Below are 26,420 nucleotides of genomic sequence, written 5' to 3'. Positions count from 1 at the left end.
CATAGGTAAATCTGAAAGAGTAACCTCCTACTGACTAAGGTTTTAGTTACTCAGATATTACTGTCTAGTGAAATAATGGAAATATCCAAACAGGCTGGTATGTCTCCATAGTAAATCTTTGTAATGTTTTTCTGGCTAATAACAGTTTCAAAAAGAGTGAGGTGAAACAAATGTGCTGAAATGACTATTTGAATTTTGTATTGACTAATAGTAGAATTGACTATTAAACTGATGTATTTAGTTGTTCATAATAAAAGCCCCTTGAAACATGTAAGTTGTATTGTTTTATTCAGTAGCCCATTACCCCTTGCCCATCAGGAACTAAATGATAGTTCATTAACCAGAACCCAAAGCCCATAAATCTGTCATATTTGACCTTCTAGAAGTCCCCAGTGATGAATTACCTATCATCTTCCTCTCCAAAGCTATATGAAACCAGCGACAACCTGGAGAATTTGTTGTAGCATAGAAGCTTATGCTTTCCAAGGAACAGATATATCAACTGTTCTTCCCTTTGCAATTCTACTTGTGGTTAATGTACATTTTCAACAATTCTAGTTTATGATAATCAGAGGATGCAAGACTCAGAGAGACAAGCAAAACCCTACAGATTTAAACTGTAACCTATCCAATGCAGTTAACATTTGGACTTTGCTGGAATTCAACTTATACTGTGCTTATGTTCAATCTTTATCAGGTGAAGTTGTTCACTATTTAATTTTTGTTAACACAGAACACAGCTTGAGTAAGCAACCATAATTACATGTCTAAGTTTTAACTTTTGAATTGCTCAAAGAATGAAAGGAAATTTCTCAAAGCATATGAATTCTCTGCCATTGCTTCCCCTCAGTGGGAAAGGTATAAGATATCTAGAAACCCCATGGGCCTCCTCACCAGATCCTGTGATCACTGTGTATATCAAGGCTAAATTCCCCTTAGACATTTTTCTTTCTTCAAAGAGTACCATTCCCATGAGATTTGGCATCCAACTTTTCCTTTTTTAGAGATTCTAACATCTCTTCTGTGTTGTAGCATTCTGCTATCCATAGTACATTATATCCTTATCTCTGCTCACTGATTATATATCTCATGATCCAATTCAAAGTCTCTGCATTAGTGCAATTTACATTCCAGTGGGAGAAAGTTGTGGAAAATAAGCACACAGTACAATACCAGAGAGTGATGAGACTGTGGAGAGAAAGTAGGACAACAGGGTTGAGTTAAGATTAGGGTGGTCAGAAAAAAGAAAAGAAAAGAAACAAAGACTAATGGCAGTAATGGAGCAAGTCAAACAAATGTCAGGGAGTTCAGTGTTCCAGGCAAAGGAAACCACGAGTGCAAAAAACCAGAGGCAAGAATGATCTTAATGCATGGAAGCAATGTGCCAAAAGCCAGTATGTCTGCAATGGAATATTCAAGGTAGGCTCCAAAGGCAGCTGGAAAGAAGATCACAAGAGGCCTCTTGGGCCATAGTGAGAACATTGAACTTCATTTTAAGCATGGCAGGAAGACCTTGGAAGGTTTTGGCCTGACCTGAATTGTTTTTTGGAAAGGTCTCTCTGGCCACTGTGAGAATACAGAACACCACCTTGAGTACCTGTGTAGAAATGAGAGAAACCAATAATAAAATAAGGAGATGATCAAAAGGGAGCCAGATGATGGAAGTTTGGTTAAAGATGACAGCATTACAACTAGTGGGAAGTTTTCAGATTCTAGGTATATTTTTGAGAGCAAAATCACCAGAAAATTTTAATGTATTATATTTATAGCACATGAGAGAGAGAAAAGATTCAGTTGATTCTTAGATTTGGGCTTGAACAATTGGGTGAATGATGGTATAATAAGATGGGAATCTTTGGAGGGGAACCAGCTTGGAAAAGACCATCCAAGAACTCTGTTCTGTATGTAGTAAATCGATGATGCCTTTCAGACATCCGAGTAGGATCTAAGTCTGAAGTTTGGGGGAGAAGCTAGGGCTGGATTTGTAAATGTGGTCTAGACATCTGTTGAAATAAACACAGAGGCTTTTTTCTTTAAAGAGTATGCTAATGAAAAAAAGAAAGAGTACAAATGAAAGTAAATATGGGGACTTTATATAAACATATCTTACACAGTCTGCCTGTAGTATGGTAGGCATCTGTACCATTAACAGTCCACAGAAGTCCATAGCCAATCTATAGGCAATTTAGAAGTTTAAGAAGCAAAAACACACGATATAATTAATCTATCTTATATTTTACAACTTTGAACTATTGAGATTAATTTTACGCTCACAATGATGTTCTAAGGAAGCATGTTATATAGAAGTTGTTAAAGATCACTTCATCTTGCCTTACAGTTCATCCCAATTGCATGGCATTATTTCTTAAGTGTAATGTTGTCTTCGTTATTCTTATTGTGTTGTTTTATCTTTACTGTGGGAAATAGTAGTAAAAATAGCAATATATATTAAGTATTTCTAAATTGTCTTCTTAATATATCTACTGAAAAGTTCTTCAATAACAATGTGAAATATGAATATATATTGTGAGATACATGAACCAAATGCTAATAAAGAAAAGTGCCGCTAGGAAGTATGACAAAGAATATCTGGAAATTATTATTGTATTGAGCCAAGAACACTTTCACTCCTGATCTCTGTTGTGCTAGTAAGAAACCTTTAAAGTTTTGGTTTCCTATTCAAATAATACTTGGAATTATTTGAATAGGAATTTTGGTGGTTCAGCTTTCTGACATTTTCAGAAACACATGCTAGTTAATACTTAGAAGTGTTTTCTTAGTTGCATTCACTGGAGCAAAACCAGATACAGGTCCATTCCTAACAAAATTGTTTAACCCAAATTATGCTAAAAAATAAGGACGGGTAAGCTTTTGCCAAAGATTTTTTTTTTTTATTTCCTTATGTAAGTGCAACAGTAGTTATTATTATATGTTGAGGTAATCCCATATTTTGCTTAACATTTGGGTGAAACTACTGAATCAGCTCTTGGAATATGTGCAGCACTTATATAAAGAGAATAATTTGATGAAATTTTGTGTTTTAAAATTTAAAATGCCTGCTTAAAAAAGATCAGAAGTTTCCTTAACTATTTCCTGACACATGTAATCTGCAATAAAGACAGTAAAAGTACATTGAGATCAGTACTAAGGGAAAAACATATACACAACTAAGAAAGGCATTGTTCTATTAATAAATAAGCTGCATTTGAATGACAACCCATACACAGCTTTATTCACAGCATACAGATGGTGATCAGCAATTTTCTTCATTGTGTTTTATTGTGAAGGATCTTGACAGAATCCTTATATAATTAAGTTGCACTTACTCTGTACAAGTAATCTCCAAGTACATGACAGAGAAATGGGCTGACATGTGATAATGCTATTCTATAATGAGTTGCACTGGCTGATAAGAGAATACTCATATAGTTTTCCAATGAGAAATGAAATAAAAAATGTTATGGTACTGATATTCTCAGTAAAGACCATTTCTGTGATCTTAAGTGACTTTCTCATATTTTAGCTCTGCACTATAATAATTAACTTGAATGACCTAACTTTATAAATTTAGGGTTGAAATTGAATTATTATTTTTATATTATTTTATTGAATGAGGGGATTTCCTGAGAAAATTGAGTGGCAATACCATTAGCTTGGTGGCCAAGAGATGGGTTTTTTTCCTGATACTTCATATTCTATTTACCTCAGAGAAGGAAATCAATAAACATATGAATGATCACATTTAAGAGGACATATAATTTCTGCAACAGAATACAAATAAATTGTTTCTGCAACCAGAGTAATCAAGAAAATAATTAGTAATGTAGTTATCATTCTTGTCGTTTGAGTTTTGATACATTTAAGCTTCCTGCTATTCTGGGTGATGGGCTTATTGGAGCATGATATACCACTGATAGTGGTCTGTCCTAAGAACGAACTTCCATATTCATAATAAGTGCCACATGTATATTGAACCAAAAATGTGGTATAAAATAATGAAGTCACCCAACACTGCTTTCTTTGGCCAATCACCAGATGTTGTATGTTAGTTAGTATTTTCTAATGTAACCCTCACAATAGAATAATAAAATAAACAACTCCATATGGACTATCATTCTATGGTCGTCAATAGGATTAAACAAAAATGTTCCAAGTCTCCTCTTCTTTACATCACATACTACAATTGGATTCGTCCATCCTCTAAAATTAGACATGGTTATGACACCTGCTTTGGCCAATAATATGAGTGGGAGATTTGTGTTCCAGCTCCTCATGGAAGCCAGTGGTCAGTGCCTGATCTCCCATGTGCCCTTCCCTTTGCTGTGAAAATAGTAACATTTTATATGATAAACTAACCATCAGCTTAGGTTTCAGAGTGAGAAAATGAGAAATAGATGTTCTAGCCAACACTTTACCAACCTAGAGCCTGAGCAAAAAATAAACCTTTGTTATTCTAAGCCCTCAAGATTTTGACATTCTTGTACCAATGCATGACCCAGGCCATCCTGACAGACAATACACAACCAAATTTAAAAAGGTTAAAAGCAGTATCAACCCTTTAATTTCCATGAAACATTGTTTAAAACTATTTTTTTCTGAACTGCAATGCATCTCTTTTAAACTATGTGAAATTAGTAACCAATATAAGTACTGATTGTGGTTCACAGATTTTACATTTTTTTAGAAACTTGAGTCACAGAATTTATTGACTTCCATATTTCCCATTTTCTGCTATTCTCATTCATTTCTTCCTGGGACTAGAACTCATTAGTCCTCCAGCATCTCAACCTACACCCACCTAAATCTCACACCATTTCTTTGTAAATGGATTGCTTTCTTTACTGTAGACTTAACAGGTATAATCAAGATAAAATAAATATTCAGAATGTATCAGTCTATTGTTCAAGTGCTTTTGGCTCTTAGTGAGATTCACCACCCCCAGAGGGATCTATAGGTTAGGAATTTTCACTACAGGACCTCCTAGCAGGGACATGTGGGGAAAGTCCCCTTGAGGCATCTTGTCAGATCAGAGAGAGCAACAGAGTCATCTGTGCTGTAGTCGCATTGACTAAGGTTAGAACCCCACCTGATTATTTATTTTTAACTCTTCTGAAATTTAAATTTTCACTTTAATATAATGGAGAAAATATCAGCAGTTCTGCAGGGTTCCTAGTACTTAAAGATCATGCATACAAAGCACACAGTGTTAGAGATCATATGTACATAGCACCTATCATTAGACGGTTAATAATCACAAGATCAATGGATACCATTGTTATTAAAGAGTAGAGTCCCAGATATTCTGTAGGTATAGTGTTGTGGTAAACTTGGAAATGAATAACAGGTGGAAAAGGAAGAGCTTGTGACTATAAGGAGTATTGAAGAAAACATGCAAGACTAATATATTCTTTACCCCCTATCAGTTATTTAAAGAAAATAAATTGAACCACTACACCCTAATTCCACAACCACTTGAGAAGTAGCATTACCATGTGAGTTTTTATTCTCCATGTGGTTCTATAGAGTGTTTTAACTCTCTGTGTCAACTAAAACACAGAAGGCAAGCTAATCTGCTCTATGACAGTCAATTATTGTTTGAATAATAGAGCAGTTTCACGATTACCCTGAAAAAAAAAAAAGGATAATTCAAGGAAGGAGGAGTCAGAAGGAACAAGGAAGAAAGAAAGAAAGAGAAAGAGGAAGGAAGAAGGGAACGGAGGAAGGGAGGAATGTGTGGGGAGAGAGAGGGAAGGGAAGAAGGGAAGGCGAGGGGATGGCAGACAGGCAGGCAGACAGGCTGTCTGATGCTAAATCATGTCTTATGTAGTATAATGGAAAAGCACAGAAAAACAATTGCTAATGGATTCAGACAAACCTGGATTTACTTCCTTGCTTGGTCACTTAGCTATGAAATCTTGTGTAAATTACTTAACTGCTATGAACTTGGTTTGGTTTAATCCTCATTTTTTTTAAGACAAATTAAGATAATAATGACTTGGTGGGAAGATTAAATCAAATGAGATAAATATTTTGACAAATACAGTGAGTAGCTAAAAGGGTAAGGACTTAGGGAGTGCTTGCTATTCTGCAGAAAAGTCTGGTCATTTTAGTGACAATGTTAAAATTTTAATATGCTTCAATAGAAACATTGATTAAGATAACAATAACCCTGTAGTATTTTTTTTAAATTTTGTTTCCCTTTTTTCTTCTTTTCATTTGTGGTGAGAGGCAAACTTGTGATCCTCCTGCTGCATCCCACGTAGCCAGGATTCCACTTGTACACCACAGTGCCTAGTTAGTCCTGTAGTTCTTAATCATTAAAAAAAAAATAGGGGCTGGGCTTGTAGCTCAGTGGCAGAGTGACTACCTACCACATTTGAGGCACTTTGTTCAATCCTTAGCACCACATAAAAATAAATAAATAAAATAAAGGTATTGTATCTATCTACAACTAAGAAAACATTTTTTTAAATGCAGAGTTTTTTAATACAGGCTCCACATTTTAAAAAAGATGTTGACAACCAGAATAGGAAGAGACCTTGATCTTATCATACAATGACAATTTAAGGACTTAGTGATATTTAGCCACATAAAGAGAAAAAAATCATGTGTAACATGAGATTTGACATCTAATATTTGATTGGATAAGAAGGAAGTAACCATGCCACTCCACTAGATGGAAAGTGGAAGAATGCAGATATAATCAGCAGTGAGTTCGCATGTAATATAGGAATCTTCCAGTAACAGCAGAGGTCATGTGGTGTATTTTAGACCACTTTAAAATGGAGATTTTCTTTATTCTTAATTTGTGGAGTACAGTTTTATTTGTTGCATATTAATCAAATCAGACTAATTAGCATATTCCTCACCTTGTGAATTTATTTCTTTGTATTGAAAATATTCAAAAACTTTTTTCCAGCTATATTGAATGTATAAGATTTTATTAACTATAGTCACAAAAATTTATTTCTATTATCTAATTGTAATTTTTTACCCACTGATCACCCTGTTTCTCTCTCTCTCCCCATCCTTTCCCTGGTCTCAGGTAATCACTGTTCTCTCCTTTTCTATGAGATCAATTTTTGTTTTTCATTCAGCATAGAGTGAGGTTATGCAGTGCTTGTCTTTCTGTATCTGTTTTATTTCACTTTACATAATGTCCTCTAGGTTAATAAATGTGGTCTCAAATGATAGGATTTCATTCATTTTTATGACTGAATAGTATCCCATTGTGTATATGTACCATATTCTCTTCATTCATTCATCTGTTTCTGGGCATTTAGGTTGTGATTCCAATCCTTGGCTATTATGAATCATACTGCAATAAACGTGGGAGTACAGATGTCTCTTTGTCCATTCTCTGTGGGTGTATGCCCAGTGTGGGAATGTTGAATCATATGCTATTGTATTTTTAATATTTTGAAGACGCTTCGTACCATTTTCCAGAGCGTCTATAGGAATTTACATTCCCATCAATACTGTACAAAGGCTCCTTTTCTTCTATGTCCTCACCAATACTTGTTACCATTTGTCATTTTGATAATAGCCATTCTAACTGGAGTGAGGTGGTAGCTCATCATGGTTTTAACTTGCAAATCCTTGATGATTAATGATATTGAGTATTTTCATATACCCATTGGCCTTTTGTATGATGCCTTTTGAGAAATGTCTATTAAGCTCTTTTGCCCAATTTTTTAGTTAATCTGGTATTTTTACTGTTAAAATTCTTACATATTCAGAATTATTAGTTCTATATCAGATGTATAGTCTGCAAATATTTTCTTACATTAGGTTGTCTAGAACAGCAATTTTTTTTTTTAGTTGTAGATGGACACAGTACCTGTATTTTATTTATTTATTTATTTATTTATTTATTTATTTGTTTATTTATTTATTCACTCATTTCTGTAGTGCTGAGAATCAAACCCAGGGCTCCACAAATGCTAGGCAAGCACTCTACCAGTAATCTACAAACCCAGCCCTAGAACAGGGATTTTTAAACTGAAGGTCATGTATAGACGTCCTTGTAGATGAAGTAAGAACAAGGGTGTGTGTGTGTGTGTGTGTGTGTGTGTGTGTGTGTCCTCATGTACAAAATTTTTATTTAGCTTTATTTTTGTTTCCATCACTTTTTGTGCAAAAAATTGTTTATGGCAAAATATGTCCTTTTGCTTTTTTAATAGTTTAATGTGTTTAACATTTTACTTTAAGCATGGATAGAGTAGCATGGGTTCCTTATGTAAAACCATCATCCTTGTATGATGACATCTAGAATAGCATTGCATTCATCAGAATTAACAAAAATGTATCTGACATTATGTTTATGCATATCTCTTTCTGTTCACATTAAACTTAGCTTAAGTTGGCAAATGTCAAAGAAAAGAAAACTGATGGCTCTTACATTTCCTTTGATTTTATTTGCATTGCTAAATGTGGTGAGACACAAAAGCCAGACTGTTTCTTGTGTGATAAGTTTCCTGCCAATGTGCACATGCAGTCAAGAAAGCTTATTTCTGAGGATCCTGAAAATAAATCATACAATCTAGATATTTTCCCTAGAGAAAAAGTTCCATTTTAAAGGGGTGGAAATTTACCAAAACTTATATTTACCTCTGCATGAAAATCTTGACACATTTCCAAGTAAAAGAAACAATAAATAACTGGAGAAAGCTTTATCAAGTCAAATAGTCTAGAAATGCTTGAACTGGTGGGTTGTTCAGAGCCAAAAAAAAAAAAATTAAATTAGTGACTCTGTTCACTTGCTATAACCTACTCCTGAACTCTGACATTTTGCTTGTATTTCGAAGACAATTGTGGTGAAAATAACAACTATGTCATTCCCATTTTGCATGCAAGTGGGTGAAAACTTACCATTGTTTCAGTAAAACTCTGATTTTTATCTGTCATGTAAATACTAATGCCCATGCACGTGTGTATGCATGTGTGTGTGTGCATGTGTGTGTGTGTGTGTGTGTGTGTGTGTGTGTGAGAGAGAGAGAGAGAGAGAGAGAGAGAGAGATTGACCTCATGGACACTTTAAAGTTCAAATTCTTCCAACAGAGAAAAATTTCTTAGTAAAGCAAAATTTATAATGAAATTTTAAAAAATTTGATACGGCATATACATACATAATACATACAGAGTTTCTGGATCCAAGATCCAGTTTGATTAGTCTGGTGAAGACAGAGGCTTCTCTTGTCATAGGCACTTATTGCTTTAACCAGCAACATGCATTAGTGTCAACAACAGCCACCTTGCCAGCTCTGTTGAAAGTGCCCTAGTAATTTCACAGCCATATCCTTGAATCTATATTTTCAACAGTTTTATTTTTAATTTAAAGAAATGGAGCAAAATGTGTTCTTTTTACTACCTAATGTTTCTTAGCTTTTCCAGAGCAAAAGTGTTAACGTACCTGACTGAACATGGGTCAGAAATTTTACTTTATTTTGTGAGTAAAGGAAAGCTGAATCTCAGAAAAATTTGACAAGAGAGGTTAGTTTGTGGCAGGACTTTCTTGTAAATGTTAGGCTTAACAACTGAGGTTAGACTTTCAGTTCCAGATTTTCTAATCTGGCAGGGTGGCTCTACAAACACCTGCCATTCTGGAGGAAGAGACGGGAGTTGAAAACTTGTGACCTTGCTGAGCTGAAAGAAAGAAATCAGTGAAGTCAAGGGAATTGAAAATGAGAGAGCCTTGTCAGTTATCCAGGGAGAGAACATCTACAAACACCTGGAAAGACTGCACGTCTTAAAGGTTACTGCTGCTTAGACTACTTAAAATTGAAAGAAGTCTTGAAATGTCTTTCCTTGCTGACAAAGGCTGCATTGTTGATGCCAACCTTACCAAAAGCAATTTTATTTGATTTGAAGACAGAGGAGTTGGTAGAACCTGAATCCAAGTTGAATTGCCTTGGAGAAAACTCAAGGGTCTTGATGAAAATCAGCTCTGCGCGGACTGGGAATTTAATTTTGTTTGCTACTAAACCGATGTGAGCTACAATTTTAACTCTTGCTGCTATTAAAATGGACTCAAAATGGATTAGATGCTAAAAATGACACCAATATTTTCATGAAAAATATCACTATAAATTTAAGTCAAGTAACAGGCTTCTCATTGAGATATATTTTAAGCAAAACAAAATTTTCTCTTTTACATGTGACTTGGTGGATTTGGATTTATTGCTTTAGTTCTGGGAAGGAGCCATCAATTTTTACAAGATAAATAAGAGTGACATAATCCTATGTAATATCTGAAATAATTCAATGACAAATGCAGAAAGTATTGCATGAATATTTGCACATCTTAGTCCATTTTGTGCCACTATTACAAAATATCTAAGATGAGATCATTTATAAAGAGCATCCATTTGGAAGTCCAAGATAAAAGTGCCAACACCTGGCACCTAGGGAATCTTCTTGCTTCATCTTCATGTGGCAAAAGGTAGAAGGGCCAACTGAGACACTAGTGAGCATGAAGCCTTATCCCACAAATGAGGAAAAACCTTGGCCTAATATCCTCTTAATAACCACTTAAAAGTCTTATTTCTTCCAGTCAAGATGGTCACACCTGTAACCCCAGCAGGAGGCTGATACAGGAAGATGGCAAGTGTATTAGTCTTTTATCCCCTTGACTAAAAAACTTAATCACAATTTAGGGGCAGTAAAACTTATTTGGGGCTCATGGTTTCAGAGGTCTCAGTCCACAGCCAGCCAACTCCCTTGCTTTAGACCCAAGGTGAGGCAGAACATCATGGCAGAAGGGCATAGTAGAGGAAAGCCAGTCATCTCATGGCAGCCAGGAAGCAAAGAGAAGGGAGGAGGAAGGGTCCACAGGGGAGGTGAACTGTTTGAATGCATTCCTCCCCATGACCCACCTCCTCCAGTGACAACCCACCTAACTACAGTTACCAACCAGTCAGTCCATTCAAACTAGGATATAACCTAATAATTTTACCTCTGAATATTCTTGCATTAACAGGAGCTTTGGGCAGGGGGACACCTTATATCCAAACCATAACTGCAAGTTCTAGGCCAGGCTGGGTAACTTAGCAAGCAAGACCCTGTGTCAAAACTTAAACAAACAAACAAAAATTTTTAAGTACTGAGCATGTACCTCAGTGATGTAGCAGTCCTGGGTTTAATACCCAATACCCCCTCCCCCAAAAAATCTCTTTTCTTTTTTCTTTTCTTTTTTTCTGTAGGTGCTGGGGATCTAATACCAAACATGGTTCCCCGTGAATGCTAGGCAAGTGCTTTACTATGGAGCTACACTCCCGGTCCAGTCTCATTTCTTAGCACTATCACATTGGCAATAACCTCAATTTTGGAGCAGACACACTAAGCCCATAGCAACACACATAAATCAATTTTTCTAGGGTATCTCCACAGTTTTGTCAAATTCTCAAAAGGATCTGTTTTATCTCCTCTTACCAACCACCCCTAAAATGAAGACTACTCCCTATTATATCAGTTGAGAAATACTGCTCAACTAGTTTGTTCTCTCAAGGTTCTTCTAGTTTTGTGACTACAGTTACATAGCAAGTAATCTGTGTTTTTCTTCATGTAGATTCAATGGAATCTGAATGAAAAAGTGGGCATCAAATAAAGCTGGTAGAAACGTGTCACTATGTGAGACCATGAATAGGGCAGGGAAAACGGATAATAATGAGATTTTTAAACTGATAAAGATAATAAAAAAATGTACTCATTGAGTTTTTTGAGAATATGATTTACAGAATGACTACATCACTCATTGGAAACAAATTTTAAAGTATAGTTGTATTTCTGCAGCTTTCTCTGAGCAAAGACACATTTTTAAAGACATACAGAGAATGCTTACATCAACATGTCACTTTTTGGTAGCAGGAACAGGATCTGTGTGGCAGGAACCATCTTAGACTGTAATTGCACAAAGGGGTCATTGTTCTTGAGGATATCTGAGCAGATCCTCACAAAGAGTCTGTAATGACTCCGAAGGCTGTTAGCGTCACTGTTGGGTAAATACTCAGCCCAAGTCTTTATTTGCTATTACAAGTGATAAAATAAACAGTACATATTTCCAGAAGCTTGTAATTACATGTACTTACACAGTAGTTCAAAATAATAGAGTCCTTGGAGAAGTTATATTTTGTATCAGTCAGATAAAGTGAACATTCTGTCTTCTGCTGAGATCACAGGAGTGAAATCAGAACTTCTATTTTTGGCACCATGGATGACAACTGTTTTCCCCCCACTGCAGTGAACAAGTCATTTAAGCTTTAGTTGCCCTAGTATTACCAACATGTATGGATACAAGTCTATTTGTACTCACCCACTAGAATGAATGTTAAGTTACAAATTACCATTTTTTTAAACCATTTTCCTGCTATCCCTGAGTGTGGCTTACAGATAAAAAAAAAATGAAATTAGTATAATTTATAATTAAAATATATACAAAGCAATTAGTAACTTCATTCTTTCCTTCCTTCCATTCTTTTTTTCTTCTACAGAGAAATACACAAGACGTAGGACTTTAAAACAGTGGAAACCGCTGTATATTTTGTGTTCATCGCTTTCTTACTTTTATTTCTGTATATGTACTTTCCTAAAATACTCTTAATTTTCTGTTTGCAATGTTATGAAAACATAGCATACTAAGGAAATATTTAGAGGTTGCTCTTTTTCTCTTAATATCTTACTGCTAAGATTCAATCATATTTTTTGTGTTGTTCTAATCCATTTGTTTTGACTGCTATGTGATATTTTCTAGTGAGACTAGATCAGTCTATCAGTTCACTCTCCCATCAGTGGGTGCTGGACTTGTTTCCAGGTTTATCACTATGTTCTACAATTAACATATATATGTTCTTCTCCAATGTGAAAACCTGTCTCAGGCGTGCATGTAACTATGGAATTTATGGGTCATAAGGTATAAGAATGTCCAACTTTAAGAGACAATGCCTAACAGTTTTCAAACTTGGTTGTTCCAGTTTACATAGTGACAAGCAAGATATTATAAATTGTGTATCCATATTACTCCAGCACTTGGTATATGAGACTTTAAATTTTTCACCAACTGAATGCACTAAAATGGTATTTTATGGCTGTCAGCATTTTGATCACAAAACTGTTGAACATCGCTCATGATTATTGGCCATTTGTATTTATTTTTCTGTAAAACATCTGTCTTTTTTTTCTGTTAGTTTGTGCTTTTACATATATTTCAATATATTCTTATTACTTACTTACTAGGGTTAAATATAGTAAATATATTCTCCTGCTTTGTAAGTTGTCACTTGCAAATAAAAGTCTTAATTTTAAAAGTTTATTTTTTTAACAATCAATGATTGTTTTGGTATCCCACTTACGAAATCTTCCCTACTCCAATGTTTAAAAGATATATACTGGGCTGGGGAGATAGCTCAGTCGGTAGAATGCTTGCCTTGTAAACACAAGGCCCTGGGTTCGATACCCAGCACTGCAAAAAAAAAAAAAAAAAAAAAAAAAAAAAAAATATATATATATATATATATATACTTATATTCTATACTAAGGTAAACATTTTATTTTTGAAATATTTGTCCTTAATGCAGCCAGTGTTCATTTTGTATATACTTTGAGGTTCAGTTTTATCTTCCATCCATAGGATAACTATTTCCAGCTTCATGTTTTGAACAATCTACAATTTTTTTCATCTGTTTCATTACTGTATATGATAGAGAACACATGAATCTGTTTCTGGGTTCTCTGATTAATTGGTCAATTTATCTATCCCTTCATTAATGCCCTGTTTAACTCACCAGGAGAGCCAATGCAATGAGTATGAGCAGAGGAATAACACATGACTTTGGTTCCAGATCCTATCTTTTGTTTCAATGGGAGGTTTGCCTATGTACGTGTGTGAGAGTGTGTGTGTATGTGTGTGTGTGTGTGATTTAATACAAGTAAGCCATTCATGATCCATATAACGAGTATGTGCTATAAACTAAAAATTGTGATGACTCCAATTCTGTTCTTTGCACCTGAGGTCCAATGGGGGCAGGAAATAAAAATAGAACACAGCCCAATATTCTTAAAAAGTTAGAAGGGTTTGAAATACACATTTGTTGTGCTCTTTCTATTTCTTTCATTAAGGTTAAATAAGGATTTAAATAAGAGTCATCTACCTTATTATACTAAAGGTAGAGAGTATCTATTTTAATTATAACAGAAAATTAGCACCTAGAATGATATCTGCCAGATAATGAACATTTAATAAGTATTTTTAGATGCATGAGGAAATTTTTTAAGACAATTCTTTTTTATTAGTAGAGGAGCATACACTGGATACTCCTGAATCTCAAATTTTCAAATGGGACTCTGAACTCATACAAATCCTAGACAAAACACACTCACGTTTCTAGTTCAAAATGAGATCTTTTATTAAAATTGCATCAACCCTTGAAAAAATAACCAAAATTATTAGGATTCTTCATGTATTCACATAAATATTTACATTGATATGAATATGTAAATATGTAAAACGTGGATTTTCATGTCAATAAGTAACTTGTGGATTTTATGTTGTATTTAACATAAAGTTAGTAATGTGTATAAGGCTAAAAGCAGTTCCAGGAAGACCTACTTCTGTTGTTCACCTTTTTTTTTTTGGTGAATCTGGTGAAATCATGGGTCCTTTCTCCAGAAAAGTCAATGTATGCAGATATTTTCATTAAAAAATAGGAGTTTGGGTCCAAATCTAAAAATGATCCACTTGGTACCTTAATTTTCTGTAACCACTTCATTTTATAGATGAGAAAATAAGATGCAAAAAGTATAGGTGGCCCTTAGGCTACTTAATGCCTGAGTTAGCATCAAATCAATGCCCTGAATCCCAGTTGAGTTCTACTCCCTGGGCAGTGACTAAAATAGAACATTCTGAAACATAGACCATTTTTTCACTACATTCAATAATGAGTAAAGATAATAAGAAAACTGCACCATGATCCCCATTTCTATAATCCCTATTCATATTGGTGTTCCATTTGTACCAACAATGATTCGTTTAAATTTTTACCTTCTAGTTCTTTTTTTTTCTTTGTTGCCTCAGTTAAGACAAGACGGTTATTGTATAGTGTATTATAATACATTTCATATATTATATTGTGTTATAATGTACTGGTAATATATTCTCTCATGTATTTATCCAATTTTCCATGAGGCATTGGGAAACTTTAGTTATTAATCACTGTATACATGATACTGTATCAAGAAAACCATCATGACATTTCTAGAAAATTTCAACCCTTTCTGTAATAGTTTAGTGTTTTCAAGACCAAACTTTAACAAATGTGTTTCATGATCTAGTTTTTCTCTTAGTAAGTTAGCACTGGGGTCATGGAAACAATTTTCAACCAATAGTCACACTTTGGAAGAAAACCTGTTCCTTAATAAAAGGAAAGGAAATCAGTCACAGGTAATCTTGTCTTCCTAAAGTACCTCACTCTTTCCATGTGAACATGTTAGACAAATAATAAGACATCCTCTAGTATTTGTTAAGCCCAATACTTGGAAACTTTTTGAACTATATTTTCTCCATGCTGCTCCAGGAACAGGACATCCCAGACTTGTCCAGCCCCTGTTCATTTTCTCTATCTTAGTCCCTAGAGGTGCAGTCATTAATAACCAGCCTACCAGTGGTTACCCAAGAGACAGTACTAATTTCAAAAGGCACTTTTCCAAGTGTCTTAGGGGCTATGCAAAAAACCATAAACAAACATATCAATCAAATCAAACAACCAAAAGAACATGATAAAACATTCGACTTAGTGTTACCTACTTGAGGGACTGGAGATAGCAGACATGTGCTCCTCTCCTTTCCTCAGTCTTGCTTCTGGAAAGAGAGGCTAGTGACCGGTGAAACCAATGGCAGAAAAATTATGGAGGTCTGCAGAATTGATAGAAGCATCACCTTGGGGACAATGGACAGATGTGTTTTTTCCATGCTAATGGCAATAGTGTGTTTCAGTCTTTTTTTAGGTCAAGAGAGAAGTCTGGAATGCCCAGGGTAGTTGATGATTTCTCTGACACTGATTTCCTTGACACCACTTTCTTCATGTATCTTCTTCCACAACTTTCAGGTCTTTCCAGCCTGGGGAGTCAGCAGGCACACAGTCAAACAAGGATGTGGTGCCACACACATCTCTCTATAGATAGGTCTAACTTTTCAGAGAAATATAAATCTATGTGGAGACAATGTGGGAAAGTTTACTGGCAGTAGAGCAAAACTACAGAATCTGCCTTGCAGTGTTTCCAATAGAAACGATATTATGTTAATTTTTTCCATTGTGACTATCTGCTTGTCAGTTATCATTGACTCCTTATTTTAGAAAGTGAATTGTAACTGAATTCTATTAAAGTACCTTTGACCAGCATTCGGTGTCCTCAAGTAGGGGACAGTAATTACTCCTGTTCCCAGGATAGAGCCAAACCAACTACCACTGCACATGGAGGGAACTGGGGTCACTGGACATTGAGTAAAACAGACTTTTCCAGACAAACTATAAAATACATCCTTCCATCCTGATAAAAAATCTTTGCCAATTATATTCCAATGAAATTTTCAAGGTCTTAAAAAGTATGCCCCCAGAGTAACTCAACAGAACTTCTCAATAATAAATATTTTAAATATTTAAGGATAGTTCCAGGAAAGGACAATAATTTATTAATTACTAGGGTTTAAGAGTTTGTAATTATGAGTGTGATGCAAATCACATTGTTGATATTTCATGCAAAATATCTTGTCAAGCACAGGCAATTATTCAACAATAGTTAAGAGGAAGAGATTCATTTAGAATGTTCATTTGCCTTAATTAATTTTGGCAAATTATTATAGCTGAGGGAAGCATTTTTCCAGATCTCCATGACGGTAGGATTCAAAGTAATAGAATCACTGAATAATGCCTAATATTCATAGTTTCATCTTTGAAAGAATAAATTTGGGTAATATAGTCCACTTAAACTATTGACTTAATCACCATGGCAAAAAAGTAAGAACTAATGAAATTGATTATTATTCTAATTATGACTTTGAAATACTTCCATTGCCAGGTGCAAAGACAAAAATTGAAAAGTCCACTATTCAAACATGTAACTCTACAAATTGGTTTTCTTCACCTTGAATTTTTGTATAATGAATACTGGTCTCTTGGAAGCTAGAACTTTAGAAAAATCTTGGAACATTTCATCTATCCTAATTTCATTTGCTAAATAATCATAATGACCTGATTGTGAAGAAAATAATTTAAATATCAATATACTGATATTTTAGAAAATATTTCATTTTGTAAAAAATTACTAAAATTCCCCTCATTGATTCCCAATTATAAAAAAGTTCGCATTTGTTTGTTCTAAGATTCTAGAAAATTTATAACCATCAAATACTTATTTTACTTTTGAAAGTTGTTTTAAAATGAATATTTAATTAAACATGAGTTTACAGGGAAAATATTCACAAGTTGACCATCTAGCTGGCTATTTGTTTATTCAAGGGCAAATGCTGAGATGTTTACAACTATTGACTCCATAAAGCAATATTTATAAGGGTTAAGAAACATGTTTATTTAATTACATATATTCCTATGTGTATGGTATTGGTGTTTGTATTAGCAAATTAAACATGTTATGGCTAGTTTATATAAAACTAATTGGATTTGAAAGTAGTTGTATTATAATTAAACTCGTTGACTTGCTTTCCTAATGCAGTAATAATGTTTTAGAGACTATTTTATACAATTCAATACACCTTTTTATAAAAATATACCTTTGTGTGGATTAAATTTTTTGTTGTTATGTAACAAGTTATTTAGAAAATGAATTTATTATACTTTGTGTGCTAACTCCAAGGACATTTCTGGTTTCCCACTCTCCCCTATTACCTCCCCTATGACATGACCTTTGAAAGCAAAATGACTTCTCTCTTTGCCTTCTGTCTTCCCACCACCTTCAACCTCTGATGTGACTGAAGGAGGGAAGGTTGCATGGCCCTCAGGGTTTCGTTTGTTTGTTATTTCCACAATCCCAGAGTACTGGGGACTCGAACCCGAGCCTCCCGCATGAGAGGCAGGCACTCGACGAGATGGGCTGTATGGCCAGCACTTCCCCGCCACGGTCCTCCAGCTGAGATTCCCTCATTTTGTCTGTGATAGTGGTTCCTTCATAAATGTAGCAGTTACTAGTTTTATGACCGTCTAGGTTTAGTTTAGACCATGTTCCCATGAAGGAAACACTATCACAGACAAAATGAGGAAATTTTGCTGTTAATTCACACAGACGTATCACACTAGTAGTTTTCATGTTCGAAGGTAAACCAGGCCCCAAGTTTGTAAATGTGAATATGCCCAGGATAGTGCAGTAACCATATTTTTCCCTATGCAAAGAAATACTAACTTTCAATTTGCAGCTAGCACCCAGAGAAGGAGCTTTGTGATGCCCATGACTATGCAATGCATAGTCTAGCCACAGTCTCTGCTCAGTAAGTTTTCCTCCTGTTTATACTTTGTACTTACAAGAGACTTTGTCTTCCTCTTTTGTGACCCAGTAATCCATAGATGATGTAGATGATGGTACCAAACACAGAGCTGGGTTTGTGGTGATCACTGAGGGGTAGCACACCTTTTCTAGGCCTCGTGCGTGCTATGCTGCCCACTTCTGTTCCTTTCACAGCAGCAGCTTTTCCTCCACCCTCTGCATTGCAACTTGCCCAGTCTTTGTGTGCCATCAGTTCTGTTCATGTGGACTGGCGCACTTCGCCTTTCTTCTCATTGAAGGAAAGGGTATACTTACATGGGTAACACCTCTTTTACTTCTCAAGGGTACCAAGTAGGATTATCCACTACACACATCATCAGGGGAACTATTCATATTTGTTTGGATTTTTTTGTTTTTTGGTTTTTGTTTTTGTTTTTGTTTTTAGCTATCCTAGATTTGTATAATTATTATTAGAATTTTCTGGCAGATGGCCAGAAAAGAGCCGGAAAGAGCCAGCTTTTTCTAAAATGCACAGAAGACTCAATTTTGTGCAGTATATGACTGGATTTTCCCAAAGATATCCTTTTTTCATTTTGTACATTTATCACAAAAGGGAAATAACATGTATTCTGCGATCTTAGATAGACCTGAAATCTATTAAGCATCAGATGAAATTCCCAGAGATTTGTGACAAACAGCTTTCTTCTCCCTAAGTTAAATATTGCCATATCTTCTTAATTTTCCTGTTAAGGCATAGTCTCTAATCTTTTCAAGCACCTACCTTTCTTCCCATGAACTCCAAAGTTCATGTTGAATGCCTACTGGAAATATCCAGTTCCATAATTTTGTATTTTGTGTGATTGATTAACATGCAACACTGTTAGGATAACTTGTTCAATTACTTGCCAGGCCACAGCTGGGAGAATTCAAGTGTAACTTCTGTTGGACTAAAATAAAGACAATTTGCCAAAGAAAAAAATATACGTATAAAATATAAAATATAAAAATATACGTATGTACTCATATGTATATATGAAACCTTAGGCATAATCTAGTTGAGTTATGCTCTTAGTAGCTATATAGTCATTTTAATTTCTCACTGTACATGTATAACGTGTGGACATCTACTTCTTAGAATCTTCAAAAATAGATATTATCTAGAGAAATGATACCCAAAATTTTTTTAAATTTAAAATATGTGATTTAGAAAAAAAAAAAATCAGAGAGTACCAGTGACCATGGTTTTATGTCCAAACATCTTTGCCAAACTTCTCCCGTGGTACTCAGATGGATCTACCTGAAGATGGATCCAGCCCATCCTAGGAAGCAATCCAACCAAGCAAGCCCTTGGACTTGGCTGGAAAGACAAAGCACGACCAAATGCCCACAGATCTCCTGCCTCTGCAGAATCCTCTAAGTAAAATTGAAATGCTGTGTTGATGTGTGACTAGAAAATATATACATCTTAAACTGTCCAAGTGAGATCCCACAACGATTTTGCTTGAGCTGTGGAAGATTCAGCTCATTTGTCTCACGAATCACATGCCTTTTCTTAAAAAAATAGATCGAGATGTCTTTATTTATATTGCTACCTGCCAGTATTTTTTCTCCACTTGACCAAACTCAGGCCACCTTAACTTTACCTTCTGCTTTATATTACAGCATCTTGCTGGCAGTCGTGTCATTATTTAGACTGGGTATCACATTCTTATCCACCTTCCTTAAGTGTCTGAGTGAAGCAGTTCAGATGCAATGGGTCTGGCTTTTGACACTGGAGAATGGTCTCTGCTCTAGGATTTCCCCACGGGTGAGCCTGTCCTGATATTTGATAGTAATCGTGTCTGACAGTAGCTCCTCATGAAACCAGCCCTGAGGCAAGTTCTGGCCTCCAGAGATTTTATCTAATAGGTTATACATCCTCATTTAGTTAATTAAAGCCAGGCAATTCAGCTCTGCTACACAGTTGGGCCAGAAGCATCTTTGATCTACTGGTGTGGGACATTTAAATGAGATACTAGCCACTAGTCTAGTGAATTAATTAGTTCCTAAGAACTTTGACCTAAATTCTAGTGAAAGACAACACATGAGTGAAGAAAGACACATCTCCTGTAGTTTCTTTCGTCTTTTACCAGTAGGACAGATGTCTCCTTATCCTTGGGTCTGCAAACACGGACATGTTGGAAGAACTTTGTGGATAATAACCTTGGATGAGGCAGATGGCCTCTCATAATTACTATTACACTGTTGTGGGAGGTAACGTAAGCATTATCAGAGAGAAGCAGTGTTACCAAGTTTCAGTCAAGTTGCTAACCATCCATTATTTCACTATAAGAAGCTGAAAACAGCTGTTTCCAGCCTTCCCTTTGCTCTGCTGGCAGTGCAGTAACACTTCAGGGATAAGTGTTTTCATCTGGACTATAAACCTGAAGTTAAAAAAAAACTGAAATACTAATCTGCTAAGCTGGCAATATCAAACAAGTGCATCAGAATGTTTTTCTACTCATTTCTAGGTATGAAGAGATTGGTTGCAAACCCTAGCAAAGTGTAAATGGAATAGAAATGATATTTAGCGACATTGAGCTCTTACACAATAAATATTTTTAAAGATGAAAAAAAATGTCAGCAATTGAACTTTACTATAAGACCATGCCAGATAGCAAAATATTGTTTGGGAATGGGGTTGTTGCAGTTGATAATCCTCTGAGATTTTCATCATTTCTCCTTACTATGGAGTGCAATATTCACATACAGAAAGGAGTGGAAGAAGAAGAAAATTCACAAAAGTCTTGCATAAGAGGAGACCTATCCAAGGAGATATCAAGCTATAGGGTAGAATGAAATAAAAAAGAATAGAGGAAATACTACAGGTTTCCTACTAAGTCTCCTCCTCTTCTCTGTAGCTGGCAGTAACATGATTTCAATCAGGTGCCTACTGCCCACCTCTCACCTTGCAGCAGTATAACTCAGGAAAGGGCCACCCTGTGCTCATCGAGGCGGCCAAATATGATTGACTTAACCCAAGACAGGTGTCATGGTCTCTTTCTCCTTATTGATGATTAGATTGGTATTGGGACCTTCAATTCTGAATAAAGGCCAAGGAGATGGCATGAATGGGAGTCCAAGGGTGAGTTTCTGCAAATATCAGTTATTAAAAGAGACATGGGAACAGATGATACCTTCCTTTCTACTGGAATGTAGTTTATAGAACTGAGCTTGCTTTTCAATACCTATAAGAACAGGTACAAAAAGACAAAGTTGATGTTAAAAGGATTCCACTGGAATAAACACCTGGTACCTTGATAGCAAAATGAAAGCCTAAGCTAATTGTCTAGATTCACTTTACTTGAACTTTCTTGTTATTAGCATTTTTTCAGTGTTGGAACAAATGGTTCTCAAACTTTGCTTCACCTGAGAAGACTATGGAGCACCTTTAAAAACCCTGATGCCCAGTCCCAAACCCACTGCAATTTGACTGGACAACAGGGTGGGAGCCAGATGTCCCTGTGTCTTAAGGCTCCCCAGGTGATTCCATTGTGCAGCAACATTTGGGAACCATCTGGTTTGAGCCATTTTAAATTATAACTTTCATTTCTATCCAAATTCTTCCTAACTGAAATAATAAAATGTAAACAACAAAAAAGAAACTGAAAACATTGTGTGCGTAGCTACACAGAATAATAACACAGAAACAATATTAAGAGGGGAATAATAGTCAGAAATATGCTTTAATAATTTTCAAAAGGAACTCTAAGTCAGTTACATAGCAATCAAATAGAATCATATTCAAATGCAATCAAGGACCTATTACTCTTGCTAGAGTTGCCTCACTGATTATTTCCTCTTATAAAGTTTTGTATCTATTAAATAACCTGTAGTTTAATTTATGTAAAATAATGAAAAGTGAGAAACTCCTTCCATCTTTATTAAATTTGGTCTTTGAAGAATATATCTGCATAATAGAACTAGATACTGGTTTCTATCATATCTAATTTCAAGAAAGGAAGATGAGTTATTCTTGTCATTTGTCCCAACCCCCTCACAACATATACACAGGTACACACAAACACACACACACACACACACACACACACACACAAATACACACACACATACATACAAAACCCTCTTTTTTTTTTTAACTACTGTGGCTTCTATTCATATAGGAGCCCTCTAACGTTTCATCTCCTTCCTGGTTTAAATAATGATTTAGAAAACCATCTAAGAAAGGATCCAAAGTGACTTACACTTCACATGAAGTGATACAAGCAAAACACCTGACAGATCACAGCAAATCCCATCAACAATTCTGTGATTCAGTCACGATCCAGAAGAAATTATATCTTCTACTCTGGAAAGCTGTCTCCATCTTATTTTGAAGAGGGAGAGTGGTCCCCCTTTATCTCTCCAGTAAGGTCACAGAGCAGTAGCTCCTGTCTTCCCCTTATCCGAGATTCAGAATACAGCTACCTATCCCAGTTTGTGCTTTCATTTGCCATATACACAGGATTTAGGATTTTTTTTGAGGATCTCAGTGCCACTGTGCATCCAAGAATAGGTATTCCAGTCCCCTAAATCACCCCAGCCATGTTTTTTATCACACCACAAACATCATCATCTGACAGATGTTAGTGAAAACCTCCAGTTTCTGGGAAGATCTTCTGGATATCTCACAGGTACTTTTGGTCTTCTCCATAGCTCAGTTGTTGGGCTCAGTCCTCGATTTCCTACTTCAAGGAAGATTATAAGACTGAATGGCTACAATATCAGTAGGCATCCCCATCAGACATCAGAGATAGGCCAATCGGTTTTAAAAACAAACCTGGTAAACTGACAGATTAATGGGCTTTGCATTACATACATCATAATGATGTAAGATTTCTTTGATTTTATAATAGATAATATGCATCACAGATGGGAAATATGACTAACAAATCTTATTTTTTTGAGAAATGACATTTAAAAATATGTATTCAGGTAGGCAAAAAGAACATTAAGAGGAAACTACATACTTTGAAACAGGTATAGAATCTGAAGGTTGTTTTCCATTAATACTGTTAATGGAAAACAGTATTAATGGAATACTGTTGACAATTATCTATGATAAAAATGAATGGGAAATGTGACAGGAATAATCAGTGTTTGAGAGAGTCTGTGGATCCATCTGAATTGATAGCATTTATCTGATTGAGGGTAGGTACTAATGAAGCACTTCAGCCTAATTAAAACTTGCTGAGCTTCCCCTCCCCCTTTCCCAAACGAACTTAAGTTTTCATATGATTTAATTTGAAGGATATGGAAATACAAAGACAGAATTTTGTCATCCCCAAAGGCGGGTTAATAATACATTCAGATTCAAATCTTCTCACATTGATAAAACTGGCCTACTTTTTCTTTCGGAGAGAAAATGTCTTATGAAATTTTTTTTTCACATAGAAAATGTTGCTTTTTGATGCCTTTCTTCTTCCATACTATAATTAAACCTGGCATATCACTTCCCAAAGTTAAATGAAGTTTGGTTCATTTTCAGGTCTGGGCACTTTAATGAGTTAGCATCTCTGCTGCCTAAGACAGGCACATTCACTGCTTTGCATGCCAGGGAATTTTTCTGACAGTAGTGATAATGATGCAGATGTTTTTTTCTTTGTGGGGATTTTCCAACAATGTCCCTAATGAAAATACATGCCTACTTCCTGGCAAATAAAAAAATCATTTTTCAAAACAAAAATTTCAGATGCCTTCATCCTAACATGGCAAATGTAAACAACTATTATTTTTCAACATGGTTTTTGCTGTGTTCTATGGCAGCAATAAAATGATTCATTGCTTTTTTTTTTTTTTTTTTTTTTTTTTCACTTTTTTACTTTATCTGGTCTTGATATGGGAACAACTTTTACAAAATCTCATATAGGCCACGAGTGGAATGGAGATAATTAGAGCACTGAGCTCAAGCCTTGCAAATTGACTTTTAGAATTGATTTGCCATGTCATCTTGAACCTTGTGTCTAGCTCAGCTGATTCAGTTTCAACATAGAAATAAATACGCTTGCTATAAGTATTATGCCCTTAAACTTATGAATGTGACTTTGTCTTTTGAAATGTACATACAGAAGCTGGAAATAATGGAAGAATATCTGTGTAAATAATGTTTTAGCAATTCTTTTTATTTAAAAAAAATTGAACATCTGCAAAATTCAGCTGAAGTTTTAGCAAAAGCAAAATTCTAGATACATTTTCAAGTAAAAGTGAATGTTTGCTGCCTTCCTTTCCTCCAAAGAACATTTTAGCAAATGAGGTATGTACAGCTCAGTGATCGAGTCCCTGCCTAGCATGTTTAAGGACCTTATTCATTAACCAGCACTGCAAAAAGAAAAAAAAAAAAAAAAAAAAAAGAATAATTATTGTTCAGAAATCAAGCCTTTTACTAGTTAGCTCTATGAAAAAGCATTTTCATCTAATACACAAAAGTGATGTCCTTTACCCTATTCTTAAGCATCATAACCCACCCACACCACTGGATAGGGTGCAGGATGAAGTGAGGACCAGAAATATGTGTTGTATCCATTGCTAAGTCACACACAAAAAAATGTTTTAAATTACTTACCTGTGCAAAATATTCTTTTTTCAAAACCTATTTACCACCAGGAAGGTTATCATGAGATGTCTTTCTTTCTTAGATGACTGACCATGATACTTTCTAGGGTGTATTATTAAACAGCTCCTCAGAATAGGAGGTCAAGGAGCATGGGAAATCCAGGTAATTCAAGACAATACAATTCATGTTTGGTATAAACTTTGGTTAAGTTTACGCCACCTTCACACCTTGATTTTGTGCCTGCTTTGAAAGGAAACATTGACTCCCTTTTTGCAGAAAAAAACCCTGGAAATTTTAAGGGTCTACCTTCATTTAAAAAAAAAAAAAAAGTTACATTATGCTTATTTACTTGCTCTACTTCAATTACATATTTTAATTTATAGGAAAATGGAAAACAATAACCATTATTTGTGAGTGCCTATTTAACCCTTGAATGAATGAACTTGAACTAGAAGTGAGCTGTAAGTAAACATCCTTAAAAATCTCACTTCCTTTTCTCCCTCTTTTTATTTATTTATTTTTTTTTATCAAAACTGCACATTTTTAAGAGCTAGAGGTCATCTTTGGTTACAAATCAGGACCTAGGGATTATTTTATAGACCTAATGTCTGTCTTATGAGATTAATTATACAGATACTAGCATGGTGAATGAACCATAAATTGAATGCAACAGAACATGAGAGAAAAGATGTGATTTCTTTTCCCTCACAGAAAATTCCTTTCTGTGAAAAATATAATCTTCATGTTTTAGTAATGATGAGTTGGGATGGCATGAAGAATGGCAAGCGTGATCTGGAGTTCTTCATTCTGTTGCTTCTTTTTCTATTGAAGATTCTGAACCATACAACTGCAGTTCCCAGCTGATGATGAACAAGCAGTGCTCTGCCTTTCTTGTTTTGGCTCTCCAACAGTTAAGGGCGCTTTTCACCCTCTCTTCAGTACCACACTTGTCACATTCTTGTGCTTTTTTTTTTTTTTTTTTCGGTGATTTTGCTATTTAAAATAGTCCTTGCTGAATTGCTGTCAGTGTTCTTAAGCACAAGAGGTCTGTAATGTGTATTACAGAGAAAATATGTATGAAAAATAAGCTTTGCTCAGGCATGCATTAGGGTGTAGATGTCCTTGAGTTCAGCGACTGTGAATCACTGATATGTATTAAACAAGAAGCAAAAACACACACACACAAAGTTTAGGAATTGATTGGTCAGTGAAAATGTTATGACCAGAGGCTTATAGGAACCTAACCCTGTATTTTCTATAGAAGTGATGGTTCAGTTTTTGATAATTCGACATCTGTAAAGACCTCATAGATCATTACTGTGAATCACAAGAATCAACGTAG

The 26,420-nt window shown here is 35.2% G+C and overlaps 1 protein-coding gene across 2 annotated transcripts in view; it reads left to right on the top strand.

The window, feature by feature from the left end:
* The window catches only part of LIN7A (lin-7 homolog A, crumbs cell polarity complex component), a 140,892-nt gene that overhangs the window by 51,513 nt on the left and 62,959 nt on the right, over nt 1-26,420 (top strand). The window lies entirely within an intron of this gene.

Source organism: Sciurus vulgaris (genome assembly GCF_902686455.1).
Source record: "Sciurus vulgaris genome assembly, chromosome: 5".
NCBI lineage: Eukaryota > Metazoa > Chordata > Mammalia > Rodentia > Sciuridae > Sciurus > Sciurus vulgaris.
Note: the sequence above shows the minus strand (reverse complement) of the source record. Positions and strands in the feature narration are given on the sequence as shown.